The sequence below is a fragment of the Rutidosis leptorrhynchoides genome, chromosome 2, assembly GCF_046630445.1.
Source record: "Rutidosis leptorrhynchoides isolate AG116_Rl617_1_P2 chromosome 2, CSIRO_AGI_Rlap_v1, whole genome shotgun sequence".
Taxonomy (NCBI): Eukaryota; Viridiplantae; Streptophyta; class Magnoliopsida; order Asterales; family Asteraceae; genus Rutidosis; species Rutidosis leptorrhynchoides.
This window is the reverse complement of record NC_092334.1, coordinates 372,115,077-372,129,846: the sequence shown is the minus strand read 5'-3', so window position 1 is coordinate 372,129,846 and position 14,770 is coordinate 372,115,077.

Here is a 14,770-nt window from a genome sequence, read left to right as displayed (position 1 = left end):
TGGGGGTCTGATTCATTAGTCTTATCAAGCTAATTTGCACGGCGCCCTCCCCATTTTACGAGACAGATCCTCTCATGGTTAGGATAAGTCTGACCACTTGGCGACCATGTTTGATGTTGAGGTCCGTGGATTTCCTGCTGATTTTAGAGATGACTTTTCTAGATTTTTCGTCAACCTACAGCTGGTCTGGACGACAACTTCCTGACCTAAATCAAAAAGCGCGTGTCTTTTTTGGAAGACTTTACTTTCTTTTAATGATGGAATTGATTCATCGTGTAGATCCATCTTTCTTTCAAATATATTACAGTAAATCGAGTAAAACTGATTAAAATCGTTTAAAACAAAAGTACCTGTAATAATCTTGTACAAACATATGTGATATGTGTTTTAAATAACTTGGTAAATTCTTCCCACACTTAGCTTTTATTTATTTTTTTCTTTGGCTTTTTATTCTCCTCTATTCCATTTTAAATGAATTCTAACGTTTTGGGTTGTTTCTCCATTTATGTTCTCTCCGAGGTAACAATAATTTTGATATTAACACCTAGTTTTATCGTTCATAAATATGTATAAACATGATTTTGAATTCATTTAGTTGAAATTTTTTCAAATTTTCACAAAATTTGGCAATTAAACTAAGTGTAAACCTGAGAGAATTTATAACCTTTCCCCACACTTGAGATCTTGCAATGCCCTCATTTGCATGAAATCAGACTATAATTATAAATTCATGCGGGTGATTAGTGTAGAAAAGTGATTAAAAATACCCAGTTTGAAATTTCTATGCTCGTCGAATGATAGATGGCGCGCCTCATCGTTCATTTCTTTTGTTGTAATTTCACATATGTTTTGCGTCTTATCGTCAAAATTAGTAGCTTTTGCTGAACTTAATCTTTAAAAGTGCGCTGTTTTACCTTCTTTTGTACATAAGATAAACTACAAACATACATAATATTTTTATTATATATATATTTTTTATAAAATCTTCATTTATTAAAACAATTTAAATGAATAATTTTTTAAAATTTTATTTCCTTTTACTTTAGGTAGTTTCGGTATGTTTACCTAGTCCGTCCCTCGACAAAATTTAAAATTTTGTCGTTAAAGCGATTGTTTTAAAAGCAAAGATTTTTGAGTTTTTTTAATTTTTTTGGTATACTTTAGATCAATAATATTAAAAATAATGATAACAAAATTTTTCGCCGCGCCCTCGGGTAAAGCAATTTCGGTTCCATGACCTAGTCTTCAACTTACGATGAATTTTAGAAATCATTTTTTAAACTTAATGAAATAAAGTAAATTTTTTTTTTAAATCACACAAAAATTAAATTTAAAAATGCAAATTAATTTCATACAAAACCTACAAAACAAAAATTCAGAATGGAGGGAGAAAACTAGTTCTTTAGTGTCTGCTAGTGGAAAAGACCAATCGGATTCCATTCTCGGAACTACACGAGAACAGAACAACTAACTCTAGACAGCATTTTCTTTTTAGAACATTTGAATCTCCCCACACTTAGGTAGCTATGGTGTCAAAATTGTGATTAACTTCATCGTCAATTTCTTTTGGACCATAATCAACTTGCATATCTGTGACTTTTGCTTTAAGCCATTGGTCGGATTCCTGTGTAATATCCACAAATTCAACTAGTTTTGCCTTTTCTTTAGGCGATAGATTGGACACTAACCGGTTACATAACTTAAAGTTCCCCTTGGTTCTAGCATCGCGAATCCGTTTAATAAGTTTCTTCATTGAACTGTTAATAACGGGGTCATTTAATTTCGTATCAACAACGTGGTTCTTTGTTATCAGGTCATCATTAGGTGTTACTTCATTTTCCCCACACTTAGGCGTTTTATTATTGTTAAGCACTACTGTTGGAGTTGGTAAAACAATGTGGTTCTTACCAATCGTTTTTGTTGGTTCAACGGTTTTGGTTGGTGGAGATTTAGTTTTTCGAATCACAAAGGTGACCGATTTTTCACCATCACTAAGTGTCATTCTACCTTTTCGTACATCAAATAACGCCCCGGTGGACGCTAAGAATGGTCGACCTAAAATTAGAGGAATGTTTGGGTCCTCTTCTATGTCAATGACAATAAATTCGATTAGAAAGGTTAAATTACCCACTTGAACGGGTAGGTTGTCAGCAATTCCAACTGGATGCCTAATAGTTTGATCAAAGAGTCGGACACTCATCTCTGTTGGACTTAACTCACCTACTCCTAATCTCTTATATAATGAAAGAGGCATAACACTCACACTTGCACCTAAATCTGCTAGTGCATCATACATGACACAATCACTAAGTAGACAAGGAACAATAAATTCACCCGGATCACCCACCCTGGGTGGAGGTTTTGGTGGAACTGTCTTCACCGGGTTTATCTTTACGGTTTTGTTTCTTGTACTTTCTTATTCTTCTTCTTCTTCTTTTCAGAGGTATCACAAACTTTATTACCTATCACTTGCTCATACTCAACTCCTTTTCTTGGAAACGGGATGAGTGGTCTGTATGGTGCCACCACTGGCTTTACATACTTGGTTGGTGGTGGTGGTGTTGTAAATTCTTCATTGTTACTCACATCAAAAACCTTCCCATCTTCGGATGCTGGTTTTTCAGAATTCGTTGATACCATATTAACATTCTCATTCCGAGGATTTACTTCAGTATTACTCGGTAGCTTTCTTTGTTCCCTCTCACTCATTATGCTAGCAAGAGTACCTACATGTTTTTCTAGATTCAAAATGGAAGCTTGTTGAGTTCTTAATGACTGATCAAACCTCTCATTTGTTTGGATTTGAGATGTAATAAATTGTGTTTGAGATTCCATTAGCTTTGCCATCATTTCTTCTAGATTTGACTTTTTATCTTCGGTTTGTTGTGGTGGTTTATACAAGCTAGGTCTTTGTTGATTGAAAGTGTTGTTTTGAGTTGGTTGGTTATTCGGACCTTGTTGGTTGTACGAGTTATTGTTGGGTCAATTTGGATTGTAAAGAATGTTTTGATTTCGATTGAAGTTTGGCCTTGGCAGTTGATAATTATTTTGATAATTATTTCCCGGCCTTTGGTTCATGTAGGAAACATTCTCTCGTTTTTCCATCGTTTGCTCAAAGTGACAATATTTCATCAAGTGTGGTCCACCGCATTGCTCACAACTGATTCGTATTGCGTGAATATCTTTATTCATCTTTTCCATTCGTCTCTCGAAAGCATCTATTTTTGCGGAAACGGAATCAAAGTCATGGCTAGAATCGGCTCTAGCCGCTTTAGATGATCGAAAAATATCTTTTTCTTGATGCCACTCATGTGAGTGGGAGGCTGTGTTATCAATAATTTTGTGATCTTCGGTTGCGGTTTTCTTCATAATGGAACCACCAGCTGTTATGTCGATGTCTTTTCGTGTAGCAATGTCGCATCCTTGGTAGAATATTTGTACTATTTGATAAGTATCTAAACCATGTTGCGGACATCCTCTTAACAACTTTCCAAATCTTGTCCATGCCTCATATAAAGTTTCGTTTGGCTTTTGCGTGAACGTAACAATTTCTCCTTGAAGTCTCACGACTTTAGATGCCGGAAAGAATTGTTTAAGAAATTTTTCAACTAAAACATCCCATGTATCAATCGCCCCTTCAGGTAACGATTCTAACCAGTCTTTGGCTTCTCCCTTTAAAGTCCAGGGAAATAACATGAGATAGATCAGTTCATCCTCAACTTCTCTGATTTTAAATAGAGTACAGATCCTATTAAAGGTTCGAAGATGTTCGTTTGGATCTTCCTTCGGCGTACCACTATATTGGCATTGATTAGTTACCATGTGTAGGATTTGTCCTTTGATTTCATAATCTGGCACATTAATGTCTGGCTTAATAATGGCGTGACCTTGGCCCGTACGTGTGGCTCTCATTCGATCTTCCATACTTAGAGGTTCCTGAAACAACCCAACCCGTATTCTATACGACAAATTTTTTTTATATAATACACATTTACGCGCCAATTAAATAAGTAAACCATTCCACAAGTTTCATTTAAACGTACATCAATTTAAATGTTTACAAAAGGCACGAAAGCCATTAATTAAGTTTAATACAAGTTTGACCCACTACAATGATAGTTTATAATCCAAACGACACTCGAGCATGGTTTGGGGCTAAACTACCCAAAACGTTAGGCCAACTTTAAAAGCTAACACCAAGAGCACCCCCCGACAACGTAAGCGGGAGACCACTAGTCCAAACGTATGCCCTTACCCTTGTCCAAGCCGGAACCTATAAAATGGTAAACAACGATAGGGTAAGCAAGGCTTAGTGAGTGCAACAATTATACATACATATATATAACCTACTTACTTGCAAACACTTACCAAATCTGCATACATACTAGTTACATAATTAGCATACCTTTCACATGTATAACACTAAGAACCACGATAACAAGGCTAGTATAACAATAACATATAACACAACAATACATTATGCTAAAATACAAGTATAACGATGATGTTCACAACATCCATAGTACTCAAGATCACAAGGCTAGCCCAACGAATGGTATCGTCAACATCGAACTTAAATCCCATTCGCCTACATTAATGTGGTATCGTCAACACCGAACTTTAAACCCACATATGAGGTATCGTCAACAACGAACTTTAAACCCTCATCAACGTCACTACAATAATCGTATGGTATCGTCAACATCGAACTTTAATTCCATACGTGAGGTATCGTCAACAACGAACTTTAAACCCTCATCAACAACACAATATACTCTAGGGTATGGTATCGTCAACAACGAACTTCAACCCATACCTCACAAGTAAATAAATTATATACATGCATATATAATTATTTCACTCACCTTGTCACAAGGATGATGATTTAGCACTTCCGAGCTTCAACGCAATGTACCTAAATCATTAAGTGCACATTCAATTTCACAACTAGTAGGATTAACCACAATACTCCCACTTGAGCATTTAATGACCCAATTTGCATTAAATGACTCAGCTACTCACAACCACCCATAAATGGCCAACACTCGACTTTAATCACTAAGACTAGTGAATTAAAGTCTATTAACTTCAATTAACACAAAACTTAGGGTAATCCATACCCATTTCATATAATTAGGTCAACTAGTACATTTTGACCCATTTTATATCACTTAAACTCACAATCAAGTCAAACTTATCCATTAACACTTCTTTCATAAATCTTAAAGTGTATTAGTGACTAACAACACCAATTGACACTTACAACATCAAATCATAAGGCCAAAACCCTAGATTGTGGCTATTAGGGTTTCATTACAACAACATAACTCAAACTCACCCATTTTACCACCAATTGGGTCTTACAAATCTCTAGTAACCAAAACCCTAGCCATTAACCAATTAAAACTCAAAATTTAGAGTTAGAACTTACCGAGACTATCAACGCGTAGCTAGAGACACAAGGAACAACTTTAATTCTTGCTCCTAGGTTTGATTCACAAATCTTCACCTTCAAATCTCAAGATTAAACTAAGTGGGTTTTGTGTTTTGGGAGAGAAAATGGGAAGAAAAGAGAAAAGGAAAATGAATTAAATGGATATGTGGTGGAGAGTTAATGCCCCCATCAGATCCATATGTCAATTTACCATTTTGCCCCTTAAAATCCCTTAAAATGAGCTAAGTCCGACACCAGTTCAGCAGAACTGTCGCGGCGCGGCCTTAATCGTCGCGGCGCGACACATAAAGGGAAAATAGGCCCTTCTTAACCCAATCTCTGATCCAGGTTTTCTTTGTTTGTCGCGGCGCGGTCCCGCCCATCGCGGCGCGGCTTTTGCCTGAGCCTGGTCACTTCGACCATTTAACACAAAACGATGGTTCAAACAACTAGCACACCTCATACACTCTTCCTATGCACGCCTAAGCTTCAACCTTAAGTCCCATACGACTCAACTCCAACACGACACGTACATATACACGTTCACACATGTATTCTCAAATATATATATATACATATATATATATATATATACATATATATATATATATATATATATATATATATATATATATATATATATATATATATATATATATATATATATATATATATATATACACTCATATACATGCACCAACTCATAAACTAACACTTTGGCTCATTTAATCACATAAACGAACAAGATATAATCGTGCTAATAATTAAGTTTGTACCTTTAAATATGTACGAAAAAAACGGGATGTTACAACTCTCCCCCAATTGAATCGGAGCGCGTCCTCGCGATCTAAGCCGCATGACAAGAAGGAAGATAAACCAACACAAACTCTTCGGGCTCCCAAGTGAACTTAGAACCCTTACTACGACACCATTGAACTTTAAATGTCCTTAACTCTTTATGTCTCAACCTTTTGACCTTCTCATCAAGTATGGCAATCGGTTCCTCAATATACTCTAACTTATTATTTAGCTCAATCTCGTCTAATGGCACCCAAGATGAATCATCCGCAAGACACTTACGGAGATGGGAAACATGAAATGTATTATGGATCCCCGCAAGCTCTCCGAGTAATTCCAAACGATGCGCGACTTCACCAACATGAGCTAAAACCTTAAATGGTCCAATAAACCGAGGAGCTAACTTTCCTTGTTTCCGGAATCGAATAATACCTTTCCATGGTAAAACCTTAAGCATCACCATGTCACCTTCTTGAAATTCGATCGTTCGTCTACGTTTGTCGGCATACGACTTTTGCCTATCTTGAGCCTTTTTCAAATGTTCTCGAATCATATCAATTTTGCTATTCGTCTCTAAGACCAAATCGGTACTCCCGATTTCCTTTTGTCCTACTTCACCACAACAAATCGGGGTTCGACACCTACGCCCATAAAGCATCTCATAAGGTGGCATCCCAATACTAGTATGATAACTATTATTGTACGAGAATTCTACCAAAGGTAAGTGCTCGTCCCAACTACCACCAAAATCGATAATGCAAGCACGTAACATATCTTCCAACGTTTGATTCGTACGTTCGGTTTGATCGTCCGTTTGAGGATGATACGCCGTGCTCAATTTCAATTGTGTACCCATATCCTCATGAAACTTTTCCCAAAATCGAGATGTAAAACAAGTATCTCGATCCGAAACAATCGATATAGGAACGCCGTGTCGAGAGATGACTTCCTTGATAAACAACGTAGCCAAGGTCTTCGACGATATCGCTTCCTTAATGGGAAGAAACAAAGCACTCTTCGTCAGTCGATCAACTATAACCCAAATCGAATCAAACTGGGTTCTCGTCGTTTTAGGTAACTTTGTGATGAAATCCATGGTAATGTGCTCCAATTTCCATTTCGGGATTTCTAACGGTTGCAACTTACCATACGGCTTTTGGTGCTCGGCTTTAACTTGCAAACACGTGACGCATTGCTCAACATACTTCACAACAACACGTTTCATGCCCGGCCACCAATAATCTTTCCTTAAATCAAGATACATTTTCGTTGCGCCCGGATGAATGGAATACTTTGACTTATGTGCTTCATCAAGTAGCACTTGTCGATAATCTCCCATCTTAGGAACCCACACTCTTCCTTGAAAAGACAACAAACCCCGCGAGCCCATAGTAATGAACTCTGATTGTCCCACAATTCGCTCCGCATGCTTGTTGTGAACGTAAGCCTCTATTTGAATCACGCCGAGTTTTTCAAGAAATCGTTAGTAATAATCATACGTAACAATCCCAATCGTAACGCCAGGCGATGACTCTTTCGACTTAACGCCTCCGCGACCACATTCGCCTTGCTCGGATGATAAAGTATCTCACAATCATAGTCTTTTACCACATCCATCCACCTACGTTGACGATAATTCAAATCTCGTTGATTAAAGAGATGTTTCAAACTCTTATGATCCGAATAAATCGTACACTTGACACCATACAAGTAATGGCGCCAAATTTTCAACGCATGCACAACCGCCGCCAACTCTAGATCATGAGTCGGATATCTCATCTCGTGTTCCATTAATTGTCGAGAGGCATAAGCGATGACTTTACCTCTCTGCATTAGAACACACCCGAGTCCATTTAACGAAGCATCACAATAAACCGTAATGTCTTCCACTCCTTCCGGCAACACTAACACCGGAGCTTGACACAACTTCTCTTTTAGCAATTGAAAAGCAATTTCTTGCTTGTCCTCCCAATTAAATCTCGCGTTCTTCCTTGTCAACTTCGTCAATGAAGAAGCGATTTTAGAAAAGTCTTGGATAAATCGACGATAATAACCGGCCAATCCGAGAAAACTCCGGATTTACGTAGGCGTAGTCGGTTGTCTCCAACTCTTCACCGTCTCTATCTTCCCCGGATCTACTTGAATGCCGTCTTTGTTCACAATGTGACCAAGGAATTGAACCTCTCTTAGCCAGAATTCACATTTGGAGAACTTAGCATACAACTTCTCCTTTCGTAACGTCTTCAATACTTCACGCAAATGACGTTCATGTTCATTCATACTCTTCGAGTAGACTAGTATGTCGTCAATGAACACAATCACCAACTTGTCCAACATGGGTTGGCACACCCGGTTCATAAGATCCATGAATGTTGCCGGTGCATTCGTAAGACCAAAAGGCATAACTACAAACTCAAAATGCCCATAACACGTTCGAAAAGCCGTTTTCTCGATATCTTTCTCACGGACCCGCATTTGGTGATAGCCGGACCGTAGGTCGATCTTAGAGAAATACGTCACACCTTGAAGTTGGTAAAACAAATCGTCAATCCGAGGCAATGGATAACAGTTCTTGATCGTCACTTTATTCAATTCCCGGTAATCGATGCACATCCGCATACTACCATCCTTCTTTTTCACGAATAAAACCGGAGCGCCCCATGGCGAAGCACTCGGACGAATAAAACCCTTTTCAAGCAACTCTTGGGTTTGGTTTAACAACTCTTGCATTTCTGTTGGTGCTAAACGATAAGGAGTTTTAGCAATGGGAGTAGCTCCCGGAACCAACTCAATACGAAATTCAACTTGTCTTTCCGCCGGAACACCCGGTAACTCGTCCAGAAAAACGTCTTCGAATTCACTAACCATCGGAATTTCACGAATGGGTGGTGACTCATCGCGAGCATCAACAACATGGGCAAGAAAAGCCATGCCACCACTAACAAGAAAACGGCGTGCCCGTGCAAAAGAACATATCGGCACAAGCCTCCTCCGTTTATCACCGTGAATAATTATTTCTCCCCCACTTGGGGTCTTCCCACGAATAGATTTCTCATGGCACGCGATATCGGCTCTATTACGATCGAGCCAATCCATACCAACAACGATATCAAAATCGCCCAAAGTCATAGGGATGAGATCAATTTTAAAGTTTTCGGCACCAAAAACAACGTCACAATTCTTACACACATCGACCACTAGCACCGTCTTGCCGTCCGCTATTTCGACTTCTACCAGACGACTTAACTTAGCTAACGGTCTATCAAGTTTAGGCACAAATTTTGGAGACACAAATGACAAATTTGAACCGCTATAAAAAAGAATCCTTGCCGGATTGGAATTAACCAAGAAGGTACCTGAGATAACTTCGTTGGATTGCTTGGCTTCGTCGTTAGTCATCAAATATTTTCGCCCTCGAGCCGTACCCACCGCCTTCTCTAGCCTTTTAACATTATCGTTGTTCAAATCGGGACAGTCTGACTTTCGGTGTCCTTCTTTGTTGCAATTAAAACAAGTGAGCTTGTTTGTTGAATTTGGTTTCGGACAATCCCGAGCCATATGTCCACGTACCCCACAATTGTAGCAAGTAGGGACAAAGTTCCCAAACCCACCGGTAGCTCCCTTCTTCACACTATTGACACTTTCGGAACCCCTTTTGTTCTTGTTCTTTTTGTTTGAAAAATTCGAATGACTCGAACCTTCAAACTTTCTTTTTGAAAAAGTGAAATCGCTTTTCCTTGGAACCTCCAGCTCGAGACCCCGAGCCAACTCGAATAGATCTTCAGAAGTCTTAGCCATTCCCCGACTAATCTTACCCTTGAGCTCGTCGTTCAAGGTACGGTAGAAATCTTTCATTAGCTTGTGATCGTCACCAACATATTCCGGGCAAAAGCGAGTCTTTGCCAAAAAGGTAGACTTGAGAGTAACCAAGTCCATCGAACCTTGTTGCAAATGATGCAACTCGTCTCGGATTCTATCAAGGTCGGAAGAAGTTCGGTATTCTTGGAAGAATTCCTTCTTAAACTCCTCCCATGTCAAGCTCATGCATTGCTCTTCACCATATAAATTGATTTTATCATCCCACCACAACTTGCCTTCTTCACGTAGCATGCTAGACCCATATCTCGTCTTCTTCTCGGGAGGACACTTCGCGGTATGGAACGCCCCCTCGATATCGGAAATCCAACAAGTGCTTTTCAATGGATCCCTCACCCCATTAAACATCAAAGGTTGAGTATCCTTGAAATTTTTGTAGTGGAAGTCCCATCTTCCTTCACCTCCTTCACCACGAGGATAAATGTTTCTAGCTTCAAGAGCCTCTTCGATAGCGGCCTTCATTCGTTCATTTATCAAATCGGCCACTTGTCCATCGCCCGAATCTTGGAAGACCTTTCAGACGTCCGTAAGAAAATCCGCTTTTAACTTTTTAAAGACGGCCTCAACCTTGGCCGAAAATTCGGGGTCCTCGCTTGTACCACCGATATCATTATCATGTCTGTTTCTCGTCTTCATTCTATAAAAAGGAAAGGGTTAAACCATGAACGAAAAGCATAACACATAAGTATATACATGCGTACCACACTACCCCATCTTGCTCAACAATCGTCGTACATTACTCGTTTGACACGATTTGCACCCGTAACAATGGTAGCTAATCGTTGTTACGCGAGCACGTCGCATTAAATCGCTAGTACAACGTCCGTCTTGCTTGATAATTGCTAAACACAATACAAAACAATTAGCACAAGGTTAGTTCACATAAACCAAAGCACTTACAATTCCCGATTAGACCCAAAGTCCTACAAGTCCCGCATAAAGCGCTCACACAATAAAGCCCAAGTCTAGGCACCTATCTCAAGTCGCCTAAATCCCTTAGACCATGCTCTGATACCACTTGAAAAACCCAACCCGTATTCCATACGATAATTTTTTTTTATATAATACACATTTACGCGCCAATTAAATAAGTAAACCATTTCACAAGTTCCATTTAAACGTACATCAATTTAAATGTTTACAAAAGGCACGAAAGGCATTAATTAAGTTTAATACAAGTTTGACCCACTACAATGATAGTTTATAATCCAAACGACACTCGAGCATGGTTTGGGGCTAAACTACCCAAAACGTTAGGCCAACTTCAAAAGCTAACACCAAGACCACCCCCCGACAACGTAAGCGGGAGACCACTAGTCCAAACGTATGCCCTTACCCTTGTTCAAGCCGGAACCTATAAAATGGTAAACAACGAGAGGGTAAGCAAGGCTTAGTGAGTGCAACAATTATACATACATATATATAACCTACTTACTTGCAAACACTTACCAAATCCGCATACATACTAGTTACATAATTAGCATACCTTTCACATGTATAACGCTAAGAACCACGTTAACAAGGCTTGTATAACAATAGCATATAACACAATAATACATTATGCTAAAATACAAGTATAACGATGATGTTCACAACATCCATAGTACTCAAGATCACAAGGCTAGCCCAACGAATGGTATCGTCAACATCGAACTTTTATCCCATTTGCCTACATTAATGTGGTATCGTCAACACCGAACTTTAAACCCACATATGAGGTATCGTCAACAACGAACTTTAAACCCTCATCAACGTCACTACAATAATCGTATGGCATCGTCAACATTGAACTTTAATTCCATACGTGAGGTATCGTCAACAATGAACTTTAAACCCTCATCAACAACACAATATACTCTAGGGTATGGTATCGTCAACAACGAACTTCAACCCATACCTCACAAGTAAATAAATTATATACATGCATATATAATTATTTCACTCACCTTGTCACAAGGATGATGATTTAGCACTTCCGAGCTTCAACGCAATGTACCTAAATCATTAAGTACACATTCAATTTCACAACTAGTGGGATTAACCACAATACTCTCACTTGAGCATTTAATGACCCAATTTGCATTAAATGACTCAACTACTCACAACCGCCCATAAATAGCCAAGACTCGACTTTAATCACTAAGACTAGTGAATTAAAGTCTATTAACTTCAATTAACACAAAACTTAGGGTAATCCATACCCATTTCATCTAATTAGGTCAACTAGTACATTTTGACCCATTTTATATCACTTAAACTCACAATCAAGTCAAACTTACCCATTAACACTTCTTTCATAAATCTTAAAGTGTATTAGTGACTAACAACACCAATTAACACTTACAACCTCAAATCACAAGGCCAAAACCCTAGATTGTGGCTATTAGGGTTTCATTACAACAACATAACTCAAACTCACCCATTTTACCACCAATTGGGTCTTACAAATCTCTAGTAACCAAAACCCTAGCCATTAACCAATTAAAACTCAAAACTTAGAGTTAGAACTTACTGAGACTATCAACGCGTAGCTAGAGACACAAGGAACAACTTTAATTCTTACTCCTAGGTTTGATTCACAAATCTTCACCTTCAAATCTCAAGATTAAACTAAGTGGGTTTTGTGTTTTGGGAGAGAAAATGGGAAGAAAAGAGAAAAGGAAAATGAATTAAATGGATATGTGGTGGAGAGTTAATGCCCCCATCAGATCCATATGTCAATTTACCATTTTGCCCCTTAAAATCCCTTAAAATGAGCTAAGTCCGACACCAGTTCAGCAGAACTATCGCGGCGCGGCCTTAATCGTCGCGGCGCGACACATAAAGGGAAAATAGGCCCTTCTTAACCCAATCTCTGATCCAGGTTTGCTTTGTTTGTCGCGGCGCGGTCCCGCTCGTCGCGGCACTGCGTTTGCCTGAGCCTGGTCACTTCGACCATTTAACACAAAACGATGGTTCAAACAACTAGCACACCTCATACACTCTTCCTATGCACGCCTAAGCTTCAACCTTAAGTCCCGCACGACTCAACTCCAACACGACACGTACATATACACGTTCACACATGTATTCTCAAATATATATATATATACATATATATATATACACTCATATACATGCACCAACTCATAAACTAACACTTTGGCTCATTTAATCACATAAACGAACAAGATATAATCGTGCTAATAATTAAGTTTATACCTTTAAATATATACGGAAAAAAACGGGATGTTACAGTTCCGTTACTTCCATAATTGAAATTGTTGAATACGAATCACTAGAGGATTCTGATTTAACGGTTTGTGGTTTAGGAGGAATGATTGGTCGTTCAGGATCTTGGAATTGTCCTTGAATATCCTCCGGGTTCTCGGTAGTGAAGTCGGGTTCAAAAAAATGGATTATTGGAAATTTGAATTGGAGTACTTGGTCGACTTGATGACGATTCTAATGAAAAATCAACGACAATATTGGCTAGATGTCTTGATCAAGTTACAAGTGGTGAATGTATGAAAGGTGGTGAACGTTTTGCTCGGTGCATTCACTGAATATCCTATTAGTTATAAAAGATAAAAATTATATAAGTTATCAAATTAATAGACTTTTCTGATTTTGCCCATGTTTCGAATAGCCAATAGATGCACCAGGTAACCAGGACCCTTTAAATCGGAAGCCCACAACTCGCCACTAACAAATCCAACTATTACTACGAACCAGAAAATTTTGGATGTCTATCAATTTAACCACTTAAAATAATTTTTCGTCGAAATTTAAAGAAATTTTAGAGAAGAAATAGAAAATTCTATGTCTTAAAAACTAGAGCGTCGAGAAATAAGAAAAAAAAAGAGTGCGTCGAAAAACGTCGAAAAATAAAAGGTCGAAAAAAATAATAATAAGAAAGTAATTATGAATAATAAATACACAATTACGAATAAACGATTAAAAAGATATAAAAATTGAAAGAAACTTAAATTTGTAAAAAAAATACAATTTTTATAAAAATACAATTTTTATATTATTTTTTTTATAAAAGTAATAAGTTTAAATATTTATAAAACTAATTAACACTTTAAATTACAAATTAATTAAAATCTAAAACTAACTAATATTAAATTAAACCCTAATCTTAATTAATTAATAATAATAATAATTAAATCTTAACCCTAATTCGTTCAGCTAAGGTACCAGGCCTGTCAAATCACACCATGCGATCGCATGGAGTGCTAGTTAAATATTCATGCGGTCGCATGAATTAGGAAACCATGCCAGAAGTTGTGGGCTACTACAGTATCGGGCCGTATAATTTTTATATTTATATTTATATTTTTAATTTTCTAATTTATATAATAAAAAAACTTATATTTAAAGTTCTAAAAATAAAAATATATATATATTTTTTTATTTGATATATCTTAAAAATATATATGTATTTAAACACTTATATATATGGATATATATATAGAAAAAAAATTTATATTATTATTCTATATGTTTTTATATAAATACAAAATTTTTATATTATTATTATATATAGAAAAAAAATATTGACTTTGGCCACAAAGGAATTTCATATATGATGTGCGCAGAGGTATATATGAAATAATTATATTTTTTTACTACAAAATACGACGAAATACAATACAATTTTACACAAGTTATTTATTT